The sequence below is a fragment of the Bos indicus genome, chromosome 29 (assembly GCF_029378745.1).
Source record: "Bos indicus isolate NIAB-ARS_2022 breed Sahiwal x Tharparkar chromosome 29, NIAB-ARS_B.indTharparkar_mat_pri_1.0, whole genome shotgun sequence".
NCBI lineage: Eukaryota > Metazoa > Chordata > Mammalia > Artiodactyla > Bovidae > Bos > Bos indicus.
Genome location: NC_091788.1, coordinates 25,264,855 through 25,279,046, shown reverse-complemented (window position 1 = coordinate 25,279,046; position 14,192 = coordinate 25,264,855). Strand labels below are relative to the sequence as shown.

General features: G+C 45.4%; 1 protein-coding gene across 4 annotated transcripts in view; it reads left to right on the top strand.

Moving 5' to 3' along the window:
- NAV2 (neuron navigator 2) overlaps positions 1-14,192 on the top strand; it is a 423,984-nt gene that overhangs the window by 324,684 nt on the left and 85,108 nt on the right. The gene's annotated exons all lie outside the window — the stretch shown is intronic.

Here is a 14,192-nt window from a genome sequence, read left to right as displayed (position 1 = left end):
GGGAAGCAAAATGTCATCATAACATATGACCCAGTGAGAGGCAGCCTCAGCACCTTGATGATGTCTAGACTATTTTTCTGTGCGTGTAAGCAGCTTACTCATCTTGTGCTGTGCTGGGCTTAGTCACTGTCGTGTCTGATTCGTTTTGACCCCATGGACTGTAGCCCACCAGGCTCCTCTATCCATGGAATTCTCCAGGCAAGAATACTGGAGTGGGTTGCCATGCCGGCCTCCAGGGGATCTTCCCAACCCAGGTCACCCTCATTGCATGCAGGTTCTTTACCATCTGAGCCATCAGGGAAGCCCTTATTCATCTTATTTTTGGGGAAAAAAAGAATTTTCTTGAGCACTTGCTATGAGCCAGGTGCCGTTCTATACTCTTTACTTATATTGAATTGCTTAATTTTTACAGTAACTCTAGGAGTAGGAGTTATGTTGCTTAAGCTATATGTCCACTATATGTTGCTTAAGCAATATGTCCAAAGCCAGGGAGCTAGAAGTGGCTGGGGATTGTAACTCTATAGTTCTTAATTTTAACTGCTGTACTATATAACAACTAAAAAATGAAAAGAGTTTTTATCTTCTACTTTTGTAGCTTGACACTACCGTGTAAACACCTTTTTATATCAGGATCCATCGGCATCATTTTTGACAGCTTTCCATTCAATAGTGGAGCCATAATCAGATGAACTCTTTCCCCACTGAGGGTTTTTCAGGGTGTCCCACTCCTTTTGTCATCACAAAGAACAATGCAGAGGCCATTCTTGGAGCTAAATGTTTGCATTCTACTGTGAGCTGCAAATAAAGACTGTATTCTATATTTTCCTTATAATTCTGACATTTGTGCATGCAGATGACACTCTTGGGCATTGTTAGAAGAACATAGTCTTAAGTATGTTCTGGCTACTGGTGATGGGGCTGCCCTGAACCATTCACACACTTTTCGTCCCCGCATCCCATTGTTCCTGGTACCATGTTTGGGGAAAGGTTGGCTGAAGAATGGAGTTTCTGTCTGGGTGCAGCTAGCTGCCTGCAGCTGAACCTGCAAATTTAGTGTCAGCCTGTACTATGCTCTGAATTGAATGAGTGTTTTTGTCTTTCTCTCTAAACTTCAAGAAGAGTACAGAACTGGGATCTCCTATGATGCTTTCTACCCTTGGAGCCAACTACTCCTATAAAAAGGGAAGGAGGAGGGGGAGAAAATACAGGGCCCATCGTATAGGCTATTGTCAGTGTACTTAATACTCGATGGGCGAAGTGGCTATTGGTGATGAAGAAAATTCTCCCCAGTGTGCCAAGTACCAGGCTCAAGGCCAAAACTCAGAGGTGATGAGGTGGTTTCAACCATGGCCTCTGCTTAATAGGGTCTTAGCAGCAGTGTGCCCTTGGGCAAGTTACTTACCCCACTGCTTCTCAACATCCTTATGTATTTTAGGGATAGTAATTCCTAGTACATAGGAGATAATACCTACTGTATAGGGAATGTCAGAAGAATAAGATAAGATTGGAGAATTTAGCACCTGACTGCCATTATAAGAATTCAATAAAAATGAGAGCTTAAAAAGAAATCCCAAGAAGGATACTGACCTAGGCATATGGCAGACCTGTTCTTCAGCACTGATTAGCTTTATGGCCTTCCATAGCTTATCTCACGTGGCAGAGCTGTAGACCGTCTGTGAATTGAGGATAATTTAAAAAAAAATCTATCTTACTAGACTATTTTGAGTTTTGGTATCAACAGTGGACATCCGTGGCACACAGTTGGTTTTCAGTACCTGTAGCAAAATTTGTAAACACTTACTATATGCCAGTAACTGTTTTATTTCTCTTCCCTCATTCAAAACAGTTTTCCTCTGAGAGACTGATGGTCAAGTGGAAAGAATGTAATTCTTAACCACTCTAACTTTTTAGCTACCCTCTCCACTAGGCAAATGAGTTGGGCTCTTGGCCAAACCTTTTATTTTCCCTTTGACTTAGACAAGATTGTGGTTCAGAGATTGTGAACCTATTTTACACTCCCTATAAACTCAGAAGGGAAACAATGACATACCAAACTAAGGGCCAGGACAGCTCTTCTTACAAGAGACTCAAGGTTGTGAGAAAGGTTCTATGGGATGAGGTTTTTACAGCGTTGAGGATAACACCTGACACCTAGAAAGTCTACAGTCCATTCAGGGGCTGTCCCCAGCAGGACACAGAGGGAGCTCAAATCCACAAGGCGAATGAATTTTTTCTTGCAGAGGGATTTCAGCAGGAGATCTAGGGGTGTAGACTTGCATAAGTGTTCCTGCTTAGAGGGGTCTTAGAGAACATCTGAGGTGGTGGTCAGCTCACTGAACAGGCCAGCAATCTGAGAGCCTCCATCAGGCAGTGATTGAGCTGCACTCGGCCCTGAGTAGTGTCTTCTCTGCTGCTCTGCGGGACACCTCCAGCCTGAGAGCTGAGTGACCTGGGGCCAGAGGGAGCATCTTGGGTGTGTGGAGTAACAAGACTGGAGTCTCCCAACCGACCGCTGGCTTAAATCCCAGCCGCTCAAGGCTGCCTGTGATTAGCCCCTATGTGTTCCCTTTCCAGCTTTTTCCCCGTCCCCGGCTCATTATCTCACCCTACACCGGACACACTCAAGGATGTCCTTGCAGCTGGAGACACGTGTTAAAAAAAGGCCAGAGTGGCTTTGAAACATTTTATTTGTTACCCATCCATCTTCATAGAGATAGATGATATCCCAGCTGAAAAACAAATATTTGAACTCTTGGGGTTTTCCCTATGCATCCAACCCCTTATGGCCAATGGTATTGTTTTCAATTTCCTTTAATGCTTTGTTTTTTAAAAGACCAAATTATCAAGTGGATTTGCTTCTTGGGTTTTTTTTTTGTTGTTGTTCTAAGTAACCGGATTTATTACCATCACCACAGATGCAGGAAGGCCTAACTGAATTATTCCCCAAACACCAGACATACTAACCTTCCAGTCTGCTATTACTCCTTATTGGCTGTGGGGATAATGACAGGAATCTTTGTGGCTGTTATTATTAGCCTAGGGTGTTTGGCATGGTGTTTTATCGGATGATCGAGATTTTATTATGTGGAAAGCTATAAATAGGCACAAATTTAAAATGTTGCACCAAATTGTCAACTTTCAGCATGGCACAGCATTCCTGTACAGGCAGCCTAGGCACAGATTTATTCTGGCTTTATAAGCAGTAATCTCTTTTCTCCTCTCATGTGCTCCACAGCTTACTATGCTTTTCTTTCATGTCATGTATCACGGCTTGCAACTAAATGCATGTGTTTTTTTATTTGAATGTCTGAAATCCCCACAAACACCTCACTATAACCTCCATGAAGAAGAGAGGGAGACCATTTCTCTTTTTCATACTGCTGCTTCCCCTGCACAGTGCCTGATGCATAAAGGTCAGCACCCAGCCGATATTTTAAGGAGAAAAGCTTAAATATCACTTCCAGAGATGCCTTTTCTGACCACTCTATTTAAAGGAAGTGCCTCCGGTGACTCTCTTTTCCTATACCCTGTTTATTATCTTATCACTTTTCCCATAGCATCCAGAATGACTTTCCTTGTGGAAACCATGATGTCATAGTATTTGGTAAAAGTCTAATTTGGGCCAAGCCCAACAACATTAGAAGTAGCTAAAGGACTCCAGGTCACCTGTTAACAGTGGCCCTGACCCACTGAATGTCGTAGTGGCATCTGTTGGCACAGTGACCTGGAAATGTTTGCTATTCTGAGCACATGGGGTCATGGAAAATGGGCAGGATTTGTCCTCTGAGGCTATGGGTCCCTTATAGTTTTTGACTGTGAACAAGACAACTAGGTTATCTGAGTTCCAGTTTGTTTTTCTATGACATAAAGATAATAATGAATGTGTCCACCTAGTTATGAGAATTGAGATGTATAGACAGTAAAGTGTATAGATCTGAATTGTTGTTTATCATTGAAAATAGCTTTGACCTCGTGTGTCTTTTGTTGGAAATGCTGCCATTTGGGAGTTGGTTTGTTGTTGATTGGCACCCTGTTAGAAAAGGCATCTCTGATGTTGGATCGAGGATGAAAAGTCTAGGTTTATGATTTTAGGCCAAAGATGCTGGCACCTGGGGTCATGTTCTCTAGCCTCCCCTGTCCAGGGTTTTGCTAACAAGCCTGTAGTTTCAGATTCAGAATGGGAGGGAGATAAACACAGATAACAGAGTGGGTACTCTTCCTGGTGAATGAAGCCCTTTGTTTAGAGACAGAGGAGTGTGTGTGCGCTTTCGCGTATGAGGACCCACAAGTGTGAGCTCCAGACAAACCCCAAGAATTAGCAAATTGAAGGTAACAGAAATTGCAGACCCTCAAGATAAAACATCCGACACTGAAATGTGGCTCATTCTGTCTTTATAGTAAGATTGAAGGATAGTAGCCTTCAAGTATCCTCTTCCCTGGAAAAGGAGAGTGGGACCCACTATCTGTAAATGCAGAGAATAAGCCATAAGCCCCTCAGCAGGAAAGGGAGATTTTTCACTTATCCGATAGATTCTGAGCCCCAGCAAAGAACTGGGGGAAATGGAGGAGTTAAGCCACACTGGAAACATCTCCAGACTGACAGCACCTTCACTGATACGGCACCAGGATCACCTGTTACTAATGGGTAACATCTTGTCTTACCCTTGGCCCTGGGAGGAGATCTCTCAGGAGGAAAGCAGACAGTACTCCTGCCCTCAAGGAGCTTACTGGTTGTTTTTTTTTTTTTCTTTAAAAATAAACAAATAATGCGCTGACTGGTTAAGTACCATGGGGTGTTATGGAAGGTAACTGGCTCAGAGTCTAGAGGGAATCCCTGAGGAGGTGACATTCCACCCACGACCTGAACAAGGAGATGGAGGCAGACATGGGGAGATGTGGACGGAGAGCATCACAGGCAAATGGAACTCAGCGCAGGGCCTATGAAATAGAAAGAGACCTCGTATGTGCCAAGGCCCATGTGGGCCCTGTACTTGAAGTTAATGAAGGAGAGGCGCAGAGTGGCAGAGGGAGTAGGCAGGAGTCAGATCCCTTTTAGGCTGAGGGAACAAATTTGGATTTTATCCTAATGAATTTGGATTTTATTCTGAGTTCCCAGGGAAGCTACTGAAGGGTTTTAGGAAGAAAAGCAACTTGACCCGATGTCTCCTTGAGTCAGATCACTGTCACTACCGTGTGGGTGAGGGATCCTAGCAGAGCAAGAGGGAAGGCCAAGCAATCAGGGAGGTGGTTGTTGAAGGAGAGAGGCAATGGTGGCTTGGACCAAGGTTATCTTACAGAAGATGCTGAAGAGTGATCAGGTTCAAGGTGTATTGGAGACGTATAGGCAAAGAACTTGCTAGGGGATTTTATAGGAGCTATGAAGGAAATACTGATTAAGAGATGACTGATGGGTAGTGGTACATTGACTGGGAAGGGGGGGATTCCGATTTGGGAGTGGAATGCACACCAATTAGAAGTTGGAAACAATCGTTTCGCCTGAGATGCGTTAGATTTGAGATGTGTTGCGTGCACCCAAGGGGGTCAGGATAGAGAAGCAAACTTCAGAGTGGTCTGTGCCTAGTCTTTGAAGCTGTGGATGAGATCACCTAGGGAAAGGCTAGGTAGGAACGAGCAGGGGACAAGAGACAGAGCCCGAGGGGTCTGGAGAGGAGGAGCTTGAGCAAAAGGACAGAGAGGCACAGCCAGTGAGGGAGGAAGTAGCCAGGTGCAGATGATGGCATGGAAACCTGTGAAGAGACCCGTTCCAGAAGGAAGACGCTGCCAAACCTGGCTGCATGCTGCTGAACACTTAGGCAGCAGAAGGATCTTTGGCAAAACTTAAACCACTGATGTTCTTGGGAGAAACAAAACAGTTTCAGTGGGGTAATGGGAACACAAGTCTGCCTGGCAGGTGGAGGAGACAGTGGACCATAGAAGCTGGGATGGAGACAGCTTCTTTGACGTGTTCTGCTGTAACATAGTCGTGGAGGAGAATATGGACGTGGGGTTAAAGAAAATTTTATTTGATGAAATAGGTGATATATTTCCTTGGCCAGTTAGTGGGGAAGAGCCAGTAAAAAGGGCAAAAACGGATGATGTTGAAGATGAACAAAGTAGACTCATTAGTATTATTTTAATAAAAGTATTTATAGAAATAAGTGAACATCTTTTTTAGATTCATTTCAGTGGTTTTCTGTTTTCTGTAATTACCTGCTATATTCTAAGAATGCAGTTTTATTCTGCTCTTTGATACCTGGGTAGAGTTGATCAGCTGCATTTTGATTTAAAAAATAGCTCTGTAAGTTAACCTGAGAACCTTCACATCATTGATAACATTGTTTCTGTGGAGAAGAATGTTATGTGTCCTAGAAGGTCTTTGGAATCTGGCCTGTTTGGAAACCAGGGTCAGAAATAACAGGGGAAGACTGGCTCTTTGGAAAGAGTCAAAGGGCATCTGCTCCCACAGGGTTGGCTGACCTGCCTTCCTCTCTTATCTCCTCCTATTGCTGGAACGCTTAGCTATAGTGTGTGTTGCCTTTCAGAGCATGGGAAAGCCCTACCTAAACCTTACCCTGCAGATGCAGAGAATTCAGAGCGTTTTGTATTAAAGATGGGACCTTTTAACAGCAGGGAGAGGACCAAGACCCTTTTAAACTGCATTGTCTCATGTAGTAAAGTCACCCTTGAAAAAGTTGTGCATAATTGAAATTATATATTCAGTGCTGAAGGAGATTTACAGAAACTTGTACATGAGAGGAGGTTCCTTTATTCCCCTGCCAGTGCGTCCTTTCTCAGAGGAAAAGCCTGACTTGCCAGGCTCTCCTCAGGGACCCTCCTCCCTCCCTTTAACCCTCTGACCTGACCTCCTTGGTTTCCTTTGCTTCCCTGCTCACTCTACTCCAGCTACACGTGGTTCTTGAATGTGTAAGTTGTATCCTGTCTCAGGACCTTTGCGCTGACCTTTCCCTCTCTCAGAAGGCTCTTACCTCCAGATAGTCACCTAACCAGCTGCCCCACTTCTTTCAGATCTGCAGGACTCATCCGTTCCGGAGACCTTCCCTAGCTACCCTATGTAAAATTTCAGACACCCTCCTTGACAAATCACAGCCTCTTTCCTACATTACTTTTTTCTCCTTAGCACTGATCACTGTAACATACTCTATAATTTACATTTGTCTCATTGATTGTGTAGTTCTATCACTGAACAGTAAGTTCCATTTGAGTAAGGAATGTTTTGTCTATTTTGTTGATTTGCATAGCAGGGTCTTGGTAATATCAGTTAAATGAATAAATTAGTTACCTTGGCAATTAATGTGGATGGTTACATATTATATTAGCTTATAACAAAGAACAACTGCAGCAAACAGTGGAAATTTTTTTGTGTGTATGTATATGTGTCTTTCTGTATGTATGTCTCCATATATGTAGTCTCATTCCACCTAAAGTAACCCAGAGGTCAGCCAGATTCTCAAATAAGTCATGTTGTAAAGATAAATTCAGTTTCAGAGACAGGGATGGTTTAAAGCATCTTTGTCAGCCAGAGTTTGAGTCCATCCTGACTTTGTCTCAGTAAATCTAGGCTACACTGCCCTCCCCTGAACCCACCCCTCCGGGTCCCGGCCTCAGCCTTCCACTCACCACTGCAGAGACAGGCTCTGGCCACAGGTTTTCACCTGGGGGAGGGCCCTAAGGGATGAGAGGTGAATGATTAACTTTGGTCGAGACTCCTTCAAGATTACAATCTCGGCTCCTGGACACACTTGCTTTTTCTTTCACCTGGGAAGCCCCACTAGACCCTCACTTCCTTTCTGAGCTGACCTTTTATTGTCCCCCTTTTGGGGTGGGGGTGGCTCTTCATTCCCCCTTTGAAAGGCTTTTGTTTGCTGAACAAATGTTGACCACCCTGAGACCTTGCTCTGGGCCAGTTACTGCTTCCTTGCCTACCCTCTCCCCTCCCCAGACACACACACACTCACACAGAACCCCCTACCCCCTCCCCAAGTCCCCCGACCCTGAACTCTGATTGGAGAGGCAGCCCGGCCAGGGGGAGAGTCTTTCTCTGGGAAAGCCTTTGAAAGCAGCCGGGAGCCAACTGGTAGGATATTTGGAGAGGGAATAGGGCTTTTGGAGAGCATCTTAGTCCTTCATTTTAAAATAAAGACTTGTGGCTCTGACATTATTTTGCTTTTGAATTTTCACTAGTAAAACAGTTGTTCATTGTTCTCTGCATCTGTTTACATAGTTTCTCCTGAATTCCTTGATTACAGGTTTTAATAGGGATTAGTTGGTGCAACCCCTTCCCATCCCAGAACTGGAACTCTCTCCCATCCCACCTCCCCTCCCAGCTTATATACCATAATGTTTAAAGTAGCCATGCATACACCGAGCTTCCTTTAAAAAAACAAAAACCAAGAAATTAATGCATATTTTTGTTGGCACTGCCTCAAAATTGACATCACCAGAAATAATTTGCGTCATTGTTAATTGTACAAATAGGTGTCTCTTCCTTCCCAGGTTCCGCAGTTATCTCTGTAGGCTAATCATTTCTATCAAATGCTCCGCATTCAGTTGTGGGTGGAATTAGTTAAGAAATGTTACGGTCAGCGATTTCTGTGTCATCGTTAATAGCCGCAGCATTGGCGGAGAGACTTTTCCTAACATTTTAGCACAATCCACGGGTGTTTAGAATATCCTTTCACGTCTAGATTTTATTCAGCTTGACCAACTGTTCCTGGCTCCCTTGGGACCGTATGAGGGCCCTTCCACTAGGTGCTTTACGGTAACAGTTTCCAAGTTTGGTGTTAGCTTTTGCTTTGCTGAAACTTTTCACAGCTGACTTGATACCAGCACTCTGGCCTGACCTCTCGCTCCTTTGGCACTTTAGGGGTTAATTTTGTTGGTGGATCCGGTTTCTTTCCTGGGCAGGGGAATGGAGATCCCCCTGAAGCTGGTACTTTAGTAGCCGACTGCTGGTGCCTGGGATTCCCTGGCCCGGTGTGGGCTGGCTCGGCTGCCTGCCTGGCTGGCTGGCTGGCTGGCTGGCTGGCTGACGGAATTGCCATCGTGAGATTCATTCAGCTTCTTTGTCTGCTTCCTCCGAGGATCACAATGTAGAATGCTCTGGCCTAGGAACCTGACAAGGTAGGACGATATTCTGAAACTCCTAGGGCTTGGGGCAGGGTGTGGTGCTCCTGCTGCCCTGGGTGGCACTGGAGAGTGGGCAGAGCAGCCAGCGGTACGGCTGCCAAAATTGCCGTGGGCTACGTAGTTGGGGGGGCTGGTCACGGGTCTGGAAACTCATCATCTTTTTCCTTCTCACCCCCATCCCTTTTTATTTTAACCTTGATAGTCCTAAAGGCAGCTGGAGCAAATGTCCTTGGTTCACCTGGACATTTGGGTAATGTCAGTGTATTCCAGACCATCTTATCAAATGAAGCTGCTGAGACCAAAACACTGGCTCTTTTAGGTCCGTATTTCAGCTTTTAGGGGGAGACCTTTGAGCCTGGGTGGGGTGGGGGGACGGGAGAACTGGAGAGAGACACCGTTGGGCCCCGGGCAAGGACTGCTGGTGGGGCAGAGGGCTCTGATTAAAACGACTTGCAGTTGGTTTTGTTTGGAATCTAAGAAGCCGGGTGAACTTGTGGTTGTGTTTACTAATACTGCAAATTACCGGGTAGGACCTTTTTTTTTTTATTATTCTGGAAACTAGGCTCCAGGAAAGATGGCATAGATTTAAGTAGGAGTCCTTTTCTTGTTTGTTAGGACTGCTCTAAAGCTGCCCAAAGAGGAACATTTCTATTTTTAAGTCGGACAAGGGGGAGAGGAAACAATGTTCATTGCCACCTACTACTGGCCAGGTATCTAACAGACATTGTCTCATTTAATTTCTCTTGCAAAGCCAACAATATTATTTTTAATTTGAGGTGAGGCAGTGGGAGCCAGGAGAGGCTAAGGAATGCACTCAGGGTCACACAGACACTAGGTGGGACTGGCCACCACTCTGCCTTCCTTGTTGGGCTTGGCGGATGGCTCAGGATGGTTTTATCTGTAAGTTTAAATGTGGGTTCAGCTGGATGAAGGGCACTTTTTATTGTGGAGGACGTGCCAATGTACACATGATACTTGCAAGCATGGCCTGCCTGGGCCTCTCCGATTCGGCTCATTTCTGGAGAGGGGTGGCATCAAAAAGAACTGCACTTTGGCAGCAAGACCTACCTGAGAGTTTGCTAATCTCTTTGAGGCTTTTGGACTCTAAATAAATCTGTGACTGGATTTGTTGCTCATTGGATTTATATGTGGTTGAGGGAGGAGGCGGAAGCCCAAGTGAAAGTCAAACGTGGGAAGGTCAGTAGCCTTGAAGTTGGCCTGGGGCTGCTGGAGTCCCGGAGTCCCCACCCCGGCGTGTTAAGGCTCACCCAGGCTTGGCAGTAGTCGCTCACATGTGTGCCTGGGGTGGCTAGTTGGCTAGGGTGGAACTGTTTTTGGGTCCCAGAGCTGATTTAGAGTGTTTGTTTCCTGACTTGGGCTTCCTTCCCTTCCCATCCCATCGGCCTTAGAAAGGGTAGCTGAAGGGTAGGCCCCTGACAAGTTGCCCTGAGTGAGGCAACTGTTGTTCTATCCTGGGCATTCAGGTTTCCAGACGCCTAAGATGTATTGGGAGGTGACTGGGAGTATGTGTGGGTGGGTGGGTGGTGGTAATGGAACCACCACATCTTCCTTCACCAACAACTCTAGACCTAGGGCAGCCAGTCTGGGATTTCTTCCCTACCCCAGCTTTTCTATAATTACATGGAGAATACTTTGATTCCATTAAAAGGTGTCCCAGGTTTGGGGAGGGCAGTTTGGAGGGAGAATGAATACATACATATGTATGGCTGAGTCCCTTTGCTGTTCACTTGAAACTATAACAACTTTTTCATCAGCTATATTCCAAGACAATAAAATTTAAAAAAAAAAAAAAAAAAAGGTGTCCTGGGCTTTATGCATAGCAGTTGGGAGTTCTGAGTTCTTATTTGACTGTAATTCCTTGAAAGCCTCTTTGCCTCTGCTCTTACATAGAATGAGAGCTTGGGTTTTAGAACCATGCCAATCTAGCTTCAAATCCAGCTCTTTTTATTATCTCTGGCACGGTGGGCAGGTCACCATAGCCTCTGTAAGCCTCAGTTTTCACATCTGTAAAAGGGAACATCAGTGGTTTGTGCCTTATAGTCTAATAGAAGTGTGTGGGGTAATGAATGTAAAGTGCTTTAGCAAAATCCCTGGAGCCCACTGTTATAGCTTTTTAGCTTCTGTTCGCCAGTATTTTCATGAGCCATCTGATAGGCTGAGCTGTATATGATATGCTGAATTCTGTTGATGTTTAGGGTACTCTTATCTTCTGGTACACAGAACAGCAGAATCCCAGAATTTGCTGCAATCTTTGGCAAAAGCCAGGCGGCTGTGGACCAAGTGTCAGCAGCTTTCTCTGGTGGAGCCTTGGAGGAGAGAGGCCTTTGTGCAGCTGAGGCCAGCAGACATGCTGGTGCCTATGCTAACAATGAGGGTAGAGGGCATCCGGACCAGAGCCCTGGGTTTGGTAGCTCAACCAGCCCCTGGAGCCAAAGGAGGAATTTCACGCTTACTCAGGGGACCACCTACTTGTTGAGGGAATGAGTTACCAAAATGGGACAAAGGTGCCGTGGGGTGAAACTCAACCCCTGACATTCTGAGTGCTACTAAATCCCCTCGGAGCCTTCTTTATGGGGTTCCTGTTTCCCTCTCTCCACCTCAAATGATTGGCCTTGCACCTGGCACCGTCTGTAGAAGCTGCTTCTCCCCCGGGACCCTGCCCATTTATGGCAGCGAGCTCTTGCACTAGAAGTTCATCATCTTTTTCATATTGTGGGCCTGCCTCTCCTTCTTGTGGTCTTTGCAGAGTCCCTGGATCCCACCCTGCAGCTGACAGGAGCTGGCTATCTCCTCTGTGCCTGGAGTTCTGGTTTGGTCCCCAGGAAAGGCTTCAGGGGCCTGGGTGTTGATCAGCACCAGGTCACAGAGGAGGAAGTCTGGGTCTTCTGGAGGTGAAGATACTGACAAAGTGAATGGCAGGGCCCGGGTTCACACCGAGATCTGTTAGATGGGCCAGAAAGTTCATTTGGGTTTTTCCAAAGCGTCTTACAGAACAACCCAAACTTCTTGGTCAGCCCAATATTTTACTTTTTTTTTCTTCAGAGCATGTGCTGCCTCCATCTAGAGCTTCAGAGGCTTATGGTACCCTGGCCCACTGCTGGATGAAACTTAATTTATTTGGATTAGTATCTAACTCTGTCCTGGCTTTTCACTCGAACTCCGGTTCTGGGTTATTTTGTACTGCAACAGCAAACTGTATAGGCTGATTGCAGGGGGAAAACCTGAAGGGCGACTTGCTTGCTCATAGCTTTGTTCAAGTGGCTCTCTTTTATTTACTAATATTTTTTCATGTGGGAAACTTGAACGCCCTTCTAATACACATGACAAGTGTTCATGAAAATGTGTCAGTTGAATAGATAAACAAGATGGTTGCGCATTCTTGGATCTGTATGTGAATCCCAGCTTCAACAATTCCTAGCTGTATGACCTTTGGGCCTTTCTTTCCAAGGGTCAGTTGTCTCATCTCTCAAATGGGTATAGAATTAGTCTCAATCTCATGGTACCCAGGAGAAAATATAGGTAAGCCCTTAACACTAGTTATTATTTTTATCATAGAGTTGGGTGGATTAAATGAAAGAATGCAAGTAATATAATTAGCACGGAGTCTGGCGCAGCTTTAAACTTCAATTAAAGTTGGCTCTTATCATTCTCAGATAGGCAGCAAAAGGATTTTGCTGGAGTCCTGTTGGATTCTTTGAAGGTGGATTTTCTTAAGGGGCCCCAGCAGTGGTTAGAGGAGGTGACGCTCCTGAGAAAAGCTCCTGGGGAGGAAATAGTTAACATACCTGTCTGGTGGGAAGTGAAGGTAGCCAAACCCTTTCCCTTCCCCGGGGGTTACTGCTAAGCCCCGGTTGGACTTGCTCACTCATCCACACCAAAGGATCTCATTCCGCTGGGCCCTGGGGTTTCACGGGAACAATTGCCTTGAACAATAGCCAGAAAACAAGTTCCACCAGTCTGGGGTTTTGCAAGTGAATGCAGCTGTCTGGCAGGGGGCACGGGGCCCTGGAAATGGGTTCTGCCGTGATTCCGGAGCAGAACTGGAAAAGTGAGCAGGTAAAGCCGCGACCCAGCCCTGGGTGGCTCTACAGTTTAGTCACCAGGAGAGGGGCAGGCGGGAGGGCGGGGGCTGGCCAAGACAGTTCCTGAGAATGTTTAGGGCCTTCTGGAGTAGACCCAGTCTTTGGATGGGGGTTTTGGGTGGAGGGTGATTAAGATCCCTTGCTTAGTGAAGGCTGCTTTTGAGGACCAGAATTACAGTACTTCATCTCTTCTAACCTTCTGTGGTTTATTAGTGAGCAGGGAACGAATATTTCTCTACAAGCCGATTTTTTTTTTACAACATCATTTAAGCATGTCTTTCCCTTGCATAAACAACATTATCTCACAGGGAGTCCATTTGGAAAGTCTAATGACCCTCCAGATCCTTCAGTAACTCCTCTTCTCAGAGCAAGAGTCTTTTGCTGAAAGCCAGGATTCCTCATGCCTGGGCGTGTAAATCCTAGTGGAAAAATCTGTTTAATCATCCTTCTAACCTTGGGGCTCGGTTTTGCCTTTTTACTTCATGGAAGATGAATTTGTACATATAGTATCACATGAATTCAGAACCATTGCAGATTCCTGCTGTTGAGATGAAGTTGTAAATACAATACCACATTAATTCAGAACCATTGCAGATTCCTGCTGTTGAGATGAAGTTGTAAATACAATACCACATGAATTCAGAACCATTACAGATTCCTGATGTATCTACAGACTCCCCAGAAGAGCTTGATATTAAAAATTTGTCCAGATTAGAGGTGATTTCTCAGGGGAGCCTGGTGAAAGCAGGTTCTGTGGAATGCTAACTCCCCACAACAGTGAGGGAAACAGGGAGTGTGAGAGGCTGGAATAATTTATGATTCTTTCACCTGCGTTTTTCATAGCTGATAGCTTGTGTTTGGGCTGTTAAAATTGTGCTTTAAGTCCTCTGAGTGGCATTTGAATTCCTGACACAGTGATGTCAGCATCTCTTGTAAGACTCT